We start from the raw sequence: 14,276 nt of genomic DNA on the forward strand, positions 1-14,276 counted from the left end.
GGTTTAAGCAATCCTCTGCTTCAGCCTCCTGAGTAGCTGGGATTACAGGTGCATGCCACCATGCCTGGCTAATTTTTTGTATTTTTAGTAGAGACGGGGTTTCACCATGTTGGCCAGGCTGGTCTTGAACCCCTGACCTTGTGATCCACCCGCCTCGGCCTCCCAAAGTGCTGGGATTACAGGCGTGAGCCACTGCGCCTGGCCAGCTTCATTCTTTTGAGGAGAAAAATAATAAACGATAATAGAAAGCAGTACCAACAAAACAAATAACCATGTAAATCAAAGTAGTTAGCAATGTATTCATAAGAGGAAGAGGTCACTTCTGGCTAAGCTTATTTCAGACTGGGCCTTAGAAGAGTTTTGGAAGTTGGTGGCCAGGCACAGTGGCTCACACCTGTAATCCCAGCACTTTGGGAGGCTGAGGTGGGGCGGAACACTTGAGCCCTGGAGTTTGAGACCAGCCTGGCCAACTCTACAAAAAGCAGAAATTAGCCATGGGGAGTGACGTCAATCTGTAGTCCCAGCTACTTGGGAGGCTGAGGTGGGAGGGCTGCTTGAGCCTGGGAGGTCAAGGCTGCAGTGAGCCATGATCATGCTACTGCATTCCAACCTGGGTGACAGAGTGAGACCCTGTCTTTAAAAAAAGAAAATTAAAAAAGGTGATTACTGGGATATTCTTTGAAGCAGGGGTAACAGCATGAGCAAAGGTAATGAGGAGAGAAAACATTGAGGTACGTTTGCGGAACAGCTACTAGATCCACATGTGGATATCTATGTAAGAGAGTAATAAGAGTTAATGGGAAGTTGGCCGGGCGCAGTGGTTCATGCCTGTAATCCCAGTGCTTTGAGAGGCTGAGATGGGCAGATCACGAGGTCAGGAGATCGAGACCATCCTGGCTAACATGGTGAAACCCCGTCTCTACTAAAAATACAAAAAAAATTAGCTGGGCGTGGTGGCGGGCACCTGTAGTCCCAGCTACTCGGGAGTCTGAGGCAGGAGAATGGCATGAACCCAGGAGGCGGAGCTTGCAGTGAGCTGAAATCGGGCCACTGCACTCCAGCCTGGGCGACAGAGCGAGACTCCATCTCAAAAAAAAAAAAAAAAAAAGAGTTATGGGAAGTTGGGGCCAGATTGTTATGAGAATTTTCCACATTGAAACTATGTATGGAGTCTGAAACTGTGTTGAATGCTATAAAGGAAAGGGACAGAATTCTGTAAGAACATTAACTAGGAAACCTGACTGAGTTAGTGTACTCAAAGAAGTCTTCCCTATTTCTGAACCATCTGAACTACAGACTTCCTCCACATCCAAGTCTTTTCAAATCTTCTTAATGTTATGCCTTCCTTTCCTTCTCAGTCGTTGCCGTCACTATTTCAGACTCTTGTAGTGTCAATTTCGTATTCATAAAACAGCCTCTAAATTGGTCTCATATCTTACATCCCTTTTCAAATTATTTACTCTTCAATTAGATTGATTTTTTTATGTCCGTTTCCTCCCTTTAACATTTTCTGCAATTGAAAATGTTTTTATAACTTCTCATTCTTTGTAGGATTAAGTGTAAACTTCAGTTTCGCCCTTAAAACTAAAAAATTATTGTTTGAACACTAGTTGCTGAGTTTGGATGCCAGTATGCTCAGTAGGCACTGGGTACATTTATATAATGTCCTTATTTGTGAGAGGTTATATGTATAATTTTTTTTTTTTTTTTTTGAGATGGAGTCTTGCTCTGTCGCCCAGGCTGGAGTGCAGTGGCGCAATCTCGGCCCACTGCAACCTCCGCCTCCTGGGTTCATGCCATTCTCCTGCCTCAGCCTCCTGAGTAGCTGGGACTACACGTACCTGCCACCACGCCCGGCTCATTTTTTTTCATTTTTTTGTATTTTTTAGTAGAGACGGGGTTTCACTGTATTAGCCAGGATGGTCTCGATCTCCTGACCTCGTGATCTACCCATCTCGGCCTCCCAAAGTGCTGGGATTACAGGTGTGAGCCACCGTGCCCGGCGAGGTTATATGTGTAATTTCTAATAGATTTGCATTACCAATATGGTTTGTAATAATTAACAGGTGCCAAACCGTTGTTACTCATATTTATTAACGATGAACAAGACAGTCTCTATAGACAGAGCATGTATTTTGGTTAAGAATTGACAAGTAAACAGGGCCTCTCTACATATGGCATAAGAGCAGTAAACTGAGTTAAACAGGAGAGCACATAAAAGGGTGAATTTTTTTAATGTTAGGAGTGGATTAAGGAAAATATCCCAAAGGTTGTGACATCAAAATTGAGAACTTACTGAGTTGGAGTTAGCTAGTAAAAGGCTGGGATGGGAGGGGGGAGAAGAGCTTCTCCTTGAAAGAACAGCATATATAAAAGTCCTGGAAGATGGAGAGTTGGTTAAAAGATTGGTTACGGTGGTCATGCTAAGGAGATGGGGCCTCTGAGTGCAGTAGGTGATCATGGAAAAGTTTAAGCACAAGCGTGACATCATTGGATTTATATTTTAGAATGATCACTGGCAATAGTGAGGAGAATGACTTGGAGAGGATAATATTGGAGGCAGGGAGAAAAGTTAAGAGTCTCTTGCAGACTCTGAATTAGAGTGGTAATAGGGACTAAGATATTTTAAGGTGTTAAGATTGACAGGACTTGGTAAATAGATTGGAGGTGAACAAGAAGATGGTGTAGCAGCTTCTGGCATTGACGGGTGATTAGGTGGATGGAAGGTTTGGAGAGAGTTGATGTGTTAGATTCGAATATGTTGAGTTGATGACTCTTGGGATATAAGGAGAGGTGTTTAGCAGATGTGGATTTGGAGTTTAGGAGACCAAGGTTAGGCTGGAAATAAAGATTTGGAAGTTGTTAATTTAGAGATAGCGTTTTGAAGTTACGAGTGGATGAGATCACTCAGGAAGACTGAGCTGAGTGAAAGGATTACTTTAGACTTAGGATTCAGTGATATTGTTCTTCTTCTGTCATAGACTTTATCTCTACTTTTTTTTCCTTTTTTAAAAATTAAATTAAAAAAATTTTTATTTTTAGACAGGGTCATGCTCTTTCGCCCAGGCTGGAGGCTTGATCTGCTGGGCTCAAGCCATCCTCCCACCTCAGCCTCCTGAGTAGCCTCCCAAAGTGCTGGGATTACAGGAAGTAAAATAACTTTTATTTTTAAACTTTTAAGAACATTGGCTGCATTGAGTATTTGGAGAAGTACTCTGGAATTTGATTAGCTATATGTTCAAGGAATGGTATTAAGAATGAGTTTTCAGTAATTGTTCTTTTTGACTGATTATGATAAACCTCATATTTTATTTCACTTTCTGATGTCCACAAAAGATAAAAGACTTTTTTTATAAAACCATAACCACAGATCATTTCTTCTTTTGGCTAGTTTATGAATTGTCCTTTAGACATGGACAATTAAACTTTTTTTTTCTTTTTGACAGAGTAAGTTGTAGATAGCTAAACTTTGTTTTTCTCTTTTTGTGCTTTTAAAAAAATTGCTTCTTATCTGTAACTTTAGCATTCCTTTTTTTTTTTCTTTGTGCTTTTTTGTTTAATGTTTTGGATATGTTAAAATGGATGCTAAAAAGTATAGTCTGTTTGGGTTTTTAGCCTCAGAGTTTTGTGAGTAGCTCATTTTCCTTTTCCATAAATTTCAGGAAGAATGTGTAATATGTTTTCATGAGCCTCACCTTGAAAATGAATTTTTATGTACATTAATGGAATTTTTGAAAGAAAATAAAAACATTTTCTTTCTTTCTTTCTTTCTTTTTTTTTTTTTTTTTTGAGGCGGAGTCTCTCTCTTTTGCCCAGGCTGGAGCGAAGTGGTGTGATCTTGGCTCACTGCAACCTCCGCCCCCCCGGGTTCAAGCAATTTTCCTGCCTCAGCCTCCTGAGTAGCTGGAATTACAGGCACCCACCACCACACCTGGCTAATTTTTGTATTTTTAGTAGAGATGGCGTTTCACCATGCTGGCCAGGCTGGTCTCGAACTCCTGATCTCAGGTGATCCGCCCACCTCGGCCTCCCAAAGTGCTGGGATTACAGGCGTGAGCCACTGTGCCCAGCCAAAACATTTTCTTAAACTTGCTTTTGCTACTGTAGTAACTTTGTAAATTTTACTTTAAATCATAAAACTTAAATTTTAATCATAATAATCTGTTCTGAAGATAATGATCATAATCTGTAAGTTTTGTGGAAAGTTAGCAGTTTTACTTTACATAGACTAAAGGATGCTTTTGTTGTGAAATTATTTCTCTTATCTATAACTAGTAGAATATTCAAGTGAAAGTGTTCCATTCTGTGTAGAAAAGAAAGGGTCGTTATTATTAGTAGGCTTCTGATGGAATTTTAAAAAATATTTAGGCAAGCTGTCATTGCAAGACCTGAATAACTTTTTGCTGTAACCTATTTTTTTCTTTTTAATATTTCTCTGTGTAGTTTGTAAGGAATCATTCCTAGGGCTTTTTTAATTTTTTTTATTTTTATTTTTTTTAAGATGGAGTTTTACTCTGCTGCGCAGGCTGGAGTGCAGTGATGCGATCTTGGCTCACTACAACCTCGGCCCCCTGGGGTTCAAGTGCTATTCCTGCCTCAGCCTCCCAAGTAGCTGGGATTACAGGCGCCCACCACCGTGCCTGGTTCATTTTTATGTTTTTAGTGGAGATGAGGTTTCACCATGTTGGCCGGTCTGGTCTTGAACTCCTGACCTCAGGTGATCCTGACCTCAGGTGATCTGCCCGCTGTCGCCTCCCCAAAGTGTTGAGATTACAGGCGTGAGCCACCGCTCCTGGCCACCTAGGGCTTTTAGAACATTTGTGTACGTCTTTTTAAAAACTTGTTTCTGTCTAAAACTTATAAATCAGGACTGAAATATGATAACCTTAATTTTCTTGTGCACTCTGGAAGATGTTTATTTTTACCTTAAGATAGGGGAATCAGGTTGGGCGCGGTGGCTCACGAATGTAATCCTATCACTTTGGGAGGCTGAGGTGGGCAGATCATGTCAGGAGATTGAGACCATCCTGGCTGACACGGTGAAACCGCGTCTTTACTAAAAATATAAAAGATTAGCCAGGCATGGTGGCATGCACCTGTAGTCCCAGCTACTCGGGAGGCTGAGGCAGGAGAATCGCTTGAACCCAGGAGGCACAGGTTGCCAAGATTGCGCCACTGCACTCCAGCCTGGGCGACAGAGTGAGACTCTGTCTCAAAAAAACAAAGAACAACAAAAAAGATTGGGGAATCCTAGGAGAAAAGAGTCTTCTTAATCGCAAATAGTTGAATAATCTTCATTTGTAGCTTAAATTTTATTGTTACTTGGAGGATAATCTCTTATGATATGCTCAGGGCCTTAGAGAGTTGACACTGTCATATTCCAAGTTCTTAAGGATGACTTGGGTGAATATTTAAGGGCACAATTCTCAGATTTTATATATGACACGGAACTGGAAAGGGTGTGTTAAGATTATAAAAGGAAGAGGAATTCATATCATCATCTGTTGGGCACTTACTTGGTGTCATTAACTATACTTGCATAGGGGATATGGAGATGAGTGTTTACCCTTGAAAAACTCAAAATCTATGGGAGGACATAAACTGGAAAATCAATGTTTTACCACATTTCGTGATAATTGTACAATAGAGGGGTGTAGGATACAATTTTTCAAAAGGGGTTTGAAAGGCTGGAATGAAGAGCTGAAAAACATGAAGCTTAATGGCATGAAACATTACGTTCTACTTTTAAATTAAAAAAAATGTATTCGAGGATGAGGTGGTTTGACTTTATACTGTAGCCATTTATGTGAAAAAGATAGAATAAAGGTTTTAGTTAACATAAGCAACAGGATGATATGGATGCAGCCCCCTCCCTGCTGAAATAAAAGAATAACACATACCATACATCCCCTCTTGTCCAAATAAAACAAACCTAAAACGTGAATGACTTGTTAGGTTATATTGGTAAAAATACCATGTTCATATTAAGAAGGATAGTAATACTGCTGTGTTGGAGAGTAGTCACACCATTTCTAGATTATTTCATTCACTTCTGAGTACTATGGACTGCAGAATGCTTGAGAATGATCAGGAGTGGGAAGGGGTCTAGCTAGTTGAAGGAAAAGAGTCCTTTTAACACATTTTAAGCATTTTAAGAGTCGATTTTGGTATACCAAGAGGACGAAATTTTAGAGCCATTGGGCGGACTTTAAAGGGAACTTTCAATTCCTAGAGCTTTTCGCTAATGTGGGCAGCTTTTAAAGGTTGTGAACTCTTAGAAGTGTTTTAGCAGAGGCTGGGGGCCCAGTCAAGAAAGTTGGAGTAAAACTTCATATATTAGATCGAGTTTTAGACAAGAAGATCTTTAAGTTCTGTTTTTGATACTCTGTTGCTGTTATTTCCAAAAACATTTTCATACTATCTGATAGTGTCTGTAGTTGTTATTACCGTGTAGCATTGTGTGGACATTGGCATTTGCCTTTTGAGTCTGAGCTCCACTACTTGCTAGCTCTGTTACCTTCAGTAGGTTACTCCTGTTACTCGGAAATAGTTCAGTACCACCCCTCTAAGGACTTTTCCTTAATCTCTATTCTAGGACCCAGACTGAAGGCTGTAATTTAGACTGTTTAGTTTAGAAGATGCATTCTTGTCACTTTTTGTTTTGTTAATACATGTTTCTTCTTTTAGGCATTTCAGCTTTCTCTCAGATAGGGTATACTGTTTCTTTCATTGTCTCTTGTCTTATCTGAAACTTAGATCATCTAATTGCAAATGCAGTGTTTTGTTTGTTTTTGGTAAGGGGACAGTTAGGAAAGAATAATCATCTCTTAGAATTTAATAGACTTAAAACTTCTTAAAGCCCTACTTAGTATTTTTAAATTCTAGATTTTATTTGAAAAGTGAATGATGATTGTTCTCATGATCAAGTACAGTACTAATTTTTAAAAGACCTACCTGTTTGTAGAATATTGAACATGGCCTGTAGTTTTTCTTTGCAGTATTTCTTGGTCCTGTCTCCTGTATTTCCACTGCACAGTTCCTTCTTACCTTACATGTAGATAAATCCTGCGTGTTGCCATGTCTTTTAGCCAGAAGGTTTATTTCTTAGTTTTTTTCTTATTTCGGCCATCCTATTGGTGGTTACTTCGGTAACTTCCTTAAGCACTATTTCAATTACATCTTTACTGCCTCTAAAATATGCATTTATTCCACTGCCTGCTCACGTTATACTGTATAAATTCCTTGACTGTCATTTAGTGCCCCCGTCACCCATTTCCTGTCCGTGTTTCAGTGTAACATATACTCCGCTCTGGCTGAGCTTGTGATAAGACATTGTATTAGTTATGAACTCTGGAGTCATGTCAGATTTGAGCCCTATCTCCATCGTGTCATTACTGTGTGATTTTAGATGTAATGTCAGTTTTCTTATCTATACAGTGAGAATAATAATGCTCTGTCTTGTAGGTTCATATGAGGATTAAATAAGATAATCATGCTTACTATAATTAGTATGTTACTGGTACATTGTAAGTATTTAATACATATTATGTTTTGTCATTTTTAGTCTGTCAACCCATGTAAATGACACTAAAAATTATGATTGAAAACATTTTTAATATAGAAAGATTTCACTAACTGTATGGATTGTATTTCCCCAACTATAGAAGAGTAGAAGAATGAGAAGAAAATTTCATTTAATACAGTTACAATGTTGAATTTTGAAATTTTAAGGAACCTTTGAGAACCTCTAGTTAATCCCTCTTTTTTTTTCTTTTCGAAGTGAGAAAACAGAACCTGTAAGATTGTAATTTGGTAAATTAGTGGCCAAATCAGTACCAGAATCCAAATTCTGTATTTGCCAGTACCATTATATTGTATTGCACATTTATTCAGCATATTTTAGGTATTCAGTAACTTTTGAGAATTGAATTAATACGATGATTACACATGTTTCTGAAGACTAGTTTATTTCTATGTGTTCATTGTTCCTGTCTTCTCTTCCTATACATACTCATTTAGGGCCTGTGCATTGATCCAAAAAGCATTTATTGAACATCTGTGTGGAGAGCAGCCTTTTTCTTAAATAAGAGCCATATTTTCCCACCTCTGCATAAGAAGTCTGGCAATGTGTTAGAAATTTACACTCTAAATTTTAAAATTAAACTAAGCCCTTAAAAATTTTTTTTCCTTTTTTCTTTTTGAGACAGTGTCTCACTCTGTTGCCTAGACTGGAGTCCAGTGGTGTGATCACAGCTTACCACAGCCTCGAACTCCTGGGCTCAAGGGATCCTCCTGCTTCAGTCTTCTGAGTTCCTGGGTCTGTAGGTGTGTGCCACCAATGGGCCTGGCTAATCTTTTTTTATTTTTTATTTTTAGTAGAGATGAGATATTGCTGTGTTGCCCAGGCTGGTCTCAAACTCCTGGGCTCAAGTGTTCCTCCTGCCTCAGCCTCCCACAGTGCTGGGATTACAGGTGTGAGCCACCACATCTGGCCTAAACTTTTTAGGAAAAATATTGTACTCCAATGTTATAACATTCTGAGTTAGATTTGTTATTTATTTTTTTGAGACAGAGTTTCGCTGTTGTTGCCCAGGCTGGAGTACAATGGTGCGATCTCAGCTCCCTGCAACCTTCACCTCCTGGGCTCAAGTGATTCTCCTGCCTCAGCCTCCCGAGTAGCTAGGATTACAGGCATGCGCCACCATGCCCGGCTAATTTTGTATTTTTAGTAGAGATGGGGTTTCACCATGTTGGTCAGGCTGGTCTCAAACTCCTGACCTCAAGTGGTCTGCCTGTCTCAGCCTCCTAAAGTGCTGGGATTACAGGCCTGAGCCACTGCGCCTGGCTGGATTTGTTGTTTTTAATGTTCAGGTTATCGTTCAGAAGGAGCTTTTTGAAGGATAGAAGTTTCATGAAATGTGGTAGTATATAAATAAGGATGATGTTTAAATTATCTATCAAAAATTAAAGCCATGGTGCACCATTTCAACAGTGTTTATACTTTGTTTAAAGAAGAATGGGATCTCTATTTATGTATAATTGCAATATTTTGTCATTTTGTGGGACCTCAATGCAGTCAATAAGATGGACCTGGAGAGGTGGAAGATAATTAACTAGAGGAGTAGGCACTACAGGTCATTTTCCAGTTGTCTTATGCTGCAAAATAAATAAAAGTTGAGAAACTGGGTGAAACAAGATTATGGAGAAGTATGTAACCAACCTGATTTGCTGCTTTGAATAGAAACTGTCTAACTAGGTTTTCTGGTTGAATGGGGCATTGTTGACAGGTTGCTAATAGCTGCTTATTAACAATTTGTAATGAGAAGATTTAGAAATCATCCAAAAGTAAGCCCCATTGAATGAAGAATCTGACTTTGAAAATAATAAAATACTTTTGTTGTTGTGTGCAAGCTTTAATGTGTGCAGTTACAGAATTTGTGATTATGCATTTGCTTTTGTGGATGAAAGGCAAAAGTATAAATGAAATATTATGACATTATTAAATCCCTATTTTGTCTGTCTTCGGAATTCATTCTGGTTTACAATTCGTTATAAATTGATACCAGATAAAGACTCATAATATAGAGTCCGCTTAATGACTAATCCTGTAAACCACTGCAGTGGGATGTGTGAACAAGAGTAATTATGTTGTTCAACAAGAAGTACCTAATTCTTATCCACAGTGTAGATATAACCTTCAATAATGGAAGGTCACAGCTAATGAGACAATAAAACTGGCACTTTCTGTTTAGTTGCAAAAGCCTGTTTGCTTGTTGACGTTGTTTGAGTATTGTCTGTATTTATCTTTCTCAGAACATGGCCCCTGCCTCTGTGTAGTTGGGACAGAGTTTGCATACATATATATCTGTGTTTTTGTAAAGTTTTACATATCTGAAAAGGGGATTGAGTAAAATGTTATTGTCTTGAATGTATTGAACCTCCCATTCTGCACTACTCTGCCCTTAGAACACTAGAAGCCAGCCTTATACCACCAAAGCAGGAGATTGGGTTGTTCCTCTCTGTCAAAAGTGATCAGACAAAAGGAAGCAAAGGGAATCCAAACAAAATAGCCAGGTTATTGCCCAGTCATTCTAGATGAAGTACCCTGGTCTGCTCACTCACATAGATTTTCCCATCATCTTTTTAGTGTCTTACTCTTAACTATGTATGCACAGCCCAGGATTGTCTCTCATTTAAGGAAGGCTTCAGGCATGAAAGGCAGATACCAGTGTAGGGAGAAGAAGAAAACAACATCAACACCCAATTTATATTCTCAAAAAAGAAAAATAACAAAATGTAGAGGAAAAAGAAAAGAGAAATGCAGAAAATTAAAAGAGTTCATGGAAATTAAAAATTTAATGTAAGCGTTAGGAGATAAAATTGAGGAAAATCCCAGAAGATAGAGCTAAAAGACAAGAGATGTAAAAATGCACAAGGAAAAAGAAAATAGAGTAAAGGAAAAATGAGATAATCAGTCTAGGAAGACCTGTGTCTGAATAATAAGTGTATAAGAAAGAGAACACAAAGACATGGAAGGAAGATAACTGTAAGAAAATTTCCCAGAACTGAAGGACATACATCTCTAAGTTTAAAAGGATCGACAGTTATCAGTTTATGCAATTAAAAAATAAAAAAGACCAACCCCAAGGCACAACATTGTAAAATTTCAGAACAGATTAAGAGAAGCTGCTATGATTCCAGATGGGGATATATAGTTGACTATGAAGGATTATGGGTCAGATTGGTACTAGGCTTCTTAACACTGGAAGCCAGAAAACAATAAGGAAAGGCCTTCAAAATCTTGACACAACATGATTTCCTGCCCAGCACTCTGTACTGAGCCAAACTCAGTCGTAAGGGTAAATGAAGATTTTAAAAATACAATGCAAGGAATAAAAACATCGTACCTCACATGCCCCCTTTCTCAGAAAGCTGCTAGAGGAAATACCCCACTAAAAAGAGAAAACCAAGAAAGGGGAAGTAGTGGCATAAGGAAACGGGATCCAGTATAAAAGAGAGACAAGGGAATTCCTGGGATAAGCTAAAGGGAAATTCCATGACCATAATTGTGCACCAGGCCTAGAGAGCCTACAGTCCAAATTGGAATATGGTGGAGGGCTACAGGAAAGAAAACTGATTTACCTGATGTATTTGAATATATTGAGAAGAAAGTTAATACTTTTAGCTGTTTGCAGATGAATTAGCAGTAGGTACCTAGAAACCTAAGCAAATGGAAAAATGGTCTAGTTATTAACTGTAAGGAAAGCAAAGTTATACAGAAAAGAGTAATCATGATGTACTTTTGGCTCAGCTGTGAATATTATTTACAGCCATAGTAATAATGTAAGTACTGACAATTGATTCAACCAAAAATTATGATAGAAAGATGAGGGAGAGAAGATGTAACAGAGCTAAACCATTATATTTTATAATATGAAGTCAGTAGAGTCCTCAAAGAAAAAATTAAACAGCTGCATAGACCCACTACATAGAATATAGAGAAAAAAATGCCAGAAGAACTAGCTAAAAAGACTTGAAAGTGGTTGCCTCGGGGATTTGAAAATTGTGGGGTATGTTAAAGGGGGAAGGGACTGCTGTTTTTCTTGTAAAACTTTTTGGTTTTTTAAATTGTGTTCACGTCTATCAGATTATGAAAATTAGTTTTAAGAGGTTGCTCCTTACAGAATGCTCTTGCATTCAAAATATATACAGTTCTGAGGCATTCTAAATCCCCTAGGATTCTGAGATCTCTATCAATTGAGGACGTAGAGTCAGCAGAATGCTACGAAATTGCTGAGGAAGTAATGATTTCTAATAGTAGTAGTGGTTGATGCAATCCTTAGTTGTAAATATTTATTTTGTTATAGTGCTAACAAATGGAGATTTTTAAACACCTTAAATGCAGATTAAAATATATTTCATTTCAACATCTCAGATGTATTAGTGTTTAGTTTTCCTCAGTGTTGTCAACACTTTTCATTGTGAATTGACTGCTTTATGCTTCTTTGCAGCTTTTCTGTTGAAAGATGCTTCAGTGTTTCCCACCCCCTTCTTTTATTTCATTTTAAAAAATACTGCATGCTTATCACAGTCCTTAAGAGTATGCAACAGCTGTTCCAATAATAGCAATAGATAGCACCTGATTTTTCATTATACCTGATTATAAGTTGCAATGGTTAATTTGAATCCACATTCTTTTCTTATCTTAATCACCAGTTTTTAAAAGCCAAAATGTTGAAGCTTGAATTGGAGATTGAGTTAAATAAATTAATCTTCAAATAGGTTTTTCTGTTATCCAATTAAAGGCATGTGGTTCGTTTCCTCTTAATGTCAACATATTATAGCATGAAAGAAAGTACATTTGGAGTAGAACCAGTTGCATGACGTTCAACAAGTTTCTTAACCTTGCTAAGTCTTATTTTCCCACCTGAAAAGTGAGAACAGTACCTGCCTGATAATTATGACAATTGATGATGAATCCTGTAAAAAAAAAAAAAAAAAAAACACCCAGTTACTCAGGAGGCCGAGGCAGGATCACTTGAGTCTAGGTGTTTGAGAACAGTCTGGGCAACATAGCAAGACCCTATCTCTTAAATAACAAACAAAACTAAAAAGCTTGGCTTGCTGATAGCAGCTACTATTTGAGTACCTACTATGTACCAAGTATTGTTATTGCTGCTGCTACTCTTTGTTTCAGAGAGAGACAAAAAATGTAATTGAGGGCTCTCAAGTTTATTGTTGTGTCATAAACTTTTTTGGACCGTCAAGCAAGAGATTTTATGAGAAATGTCAACATATTCTTCTACAAAAATAGGAAAATGATACATCTGCATTGCATCTGAATCTTTGTACCTATAGAATAAAGACAAAAGCTGTCATCAATGGAGAGTTTACAGTAGTCACTGAATTTTGCTGGTTTGTTTTTGATTTAGGAGAATGGAGTTGAAATAGTTCTCTTTAAAATTTGTACTTTTTTTTCTGTAAAATGCAGTACATTTGACCCATGCCAACTTAAATTTATTTTTAACCTCTAATCCTTGAAGTTTCATGTTATTTATTTAAAAGCAGTTTACTTATTAATAGTACATTTCAGTTTGAAGTCCCTGTTCCTTTTTAAATAATAAAAGTCTTTAGATGTATTTTGTACTCTTTTGGTGAGTAGGGAGAAATTGATATCCTGCTGATATTATAGTTAGTAATTATTTACAATCTTTGATAACATTAAAAAGAGAAAACATTTCTAAGATTTGGGTGGAATTTGTTAAGGTTTACGTTATATCTTTGCATGCCTCTACAGAACATGAATTTGAGCATTTATTTGGTTAAGTTATCGCTGTAGATGCTACCTCCCACCCTTTCTTCTGGTGTCCTTTCTTATTTGTTTATTTGTTCGTTCATTCATTCATTCATTGATTATGCAGGCATTTGAAGAGTTTCCACTGTTGTCAGGCCCTAGTTGTAGATGCTGAGGGTAATATGGTTGTGTACCCTGGAGAACCCTGGTTTGCTTATAGAATCACTTGTGTAAACAGAAAATTACAATAAAGCAAAATAAATGCTAAAATACAGATACGAAAAGTGGCCTTTGTAAAAATAGTGAGAGTAAAAATCATCCTACCAAGGCTAATGGCCAAAGGCTAACAAAAGCTGGACCTTGAGGAAAGAGTTTTCCAAGCCAGAGAAGTAGAGGAAGGACTCATATTTCTTTGATTAACCAGCTATATTGCTTATAAAGCTCTTTATATACTTTTCTCCTCAGTATTTTATTTTTTGCTTAATGGTTTTGCCACCTGCAAAGAACCCTTAGAGAATTGGCTGGGGTTATCATTGTGAGTGGTGGTGAGTTAGGGAAGGCAGCATAAGCATAGCTTTTGTGTATTTGGTATGAGGTGAAGGAATTAGTTGGAGAAATAGAGAGCAAATGGTAAGCTTACATGTGTCTTTTTATCCTAATACTCCCTGTCAGTGGTGATGCAGTCTTTTAGGATTCTGCTAATAGCTGTGTGATCTTGGGTAAGTGATTTCTTCTCTTTGGATTCCATTTTCTACCACTTTAAAATGGGAGGATTGGTATAGATGGTCATTTCCTATTAGTAGGTGGGGAAAAAGGAGAAACGGGGACTAAATAAGTTTGCGAACATAGGTAAACAAAGTTAAATAGATTTCTTTACTGCAGCCTCATGCATTATGGCATATGAATTGGGTTGCTGGACTTCTAGCTTGGCCTTGCAAGTTAAGTGAGAGTCAGTAATATGAGTCCAGCTCTGTCTTTTTCC

The 14,276-nt window shown here is 37.8% G+C and overlaps 1 protein-coding gene across 2 annotated transcripts in view; it reads left to right on the top strand.

The window, feature by feature from the left end:
• The window catches only part of PIAS1 (protein inhibitor of activated STAT 1), a 134,325-nt gene that overhangs the window by 17,085 nt on the left and 102,964 nt on the right, over window positions 1-14,276 (top strand). The gene's annotated exons all lie outside the window — the stretch shown is intronic.

Source organism: Pan paniscus, chromosome 16 (assembly GCF_029289425.2).
Source record: "Pan paniscus chromosome 16, NHGRI_mPanPan1-v2.0_pri, whole genome shotgun sequence".
NCBI lineage: Eukaryota > Metazoa > Chordata > Mammalia > Primates > Hominidae > Pan > Pan paniscus.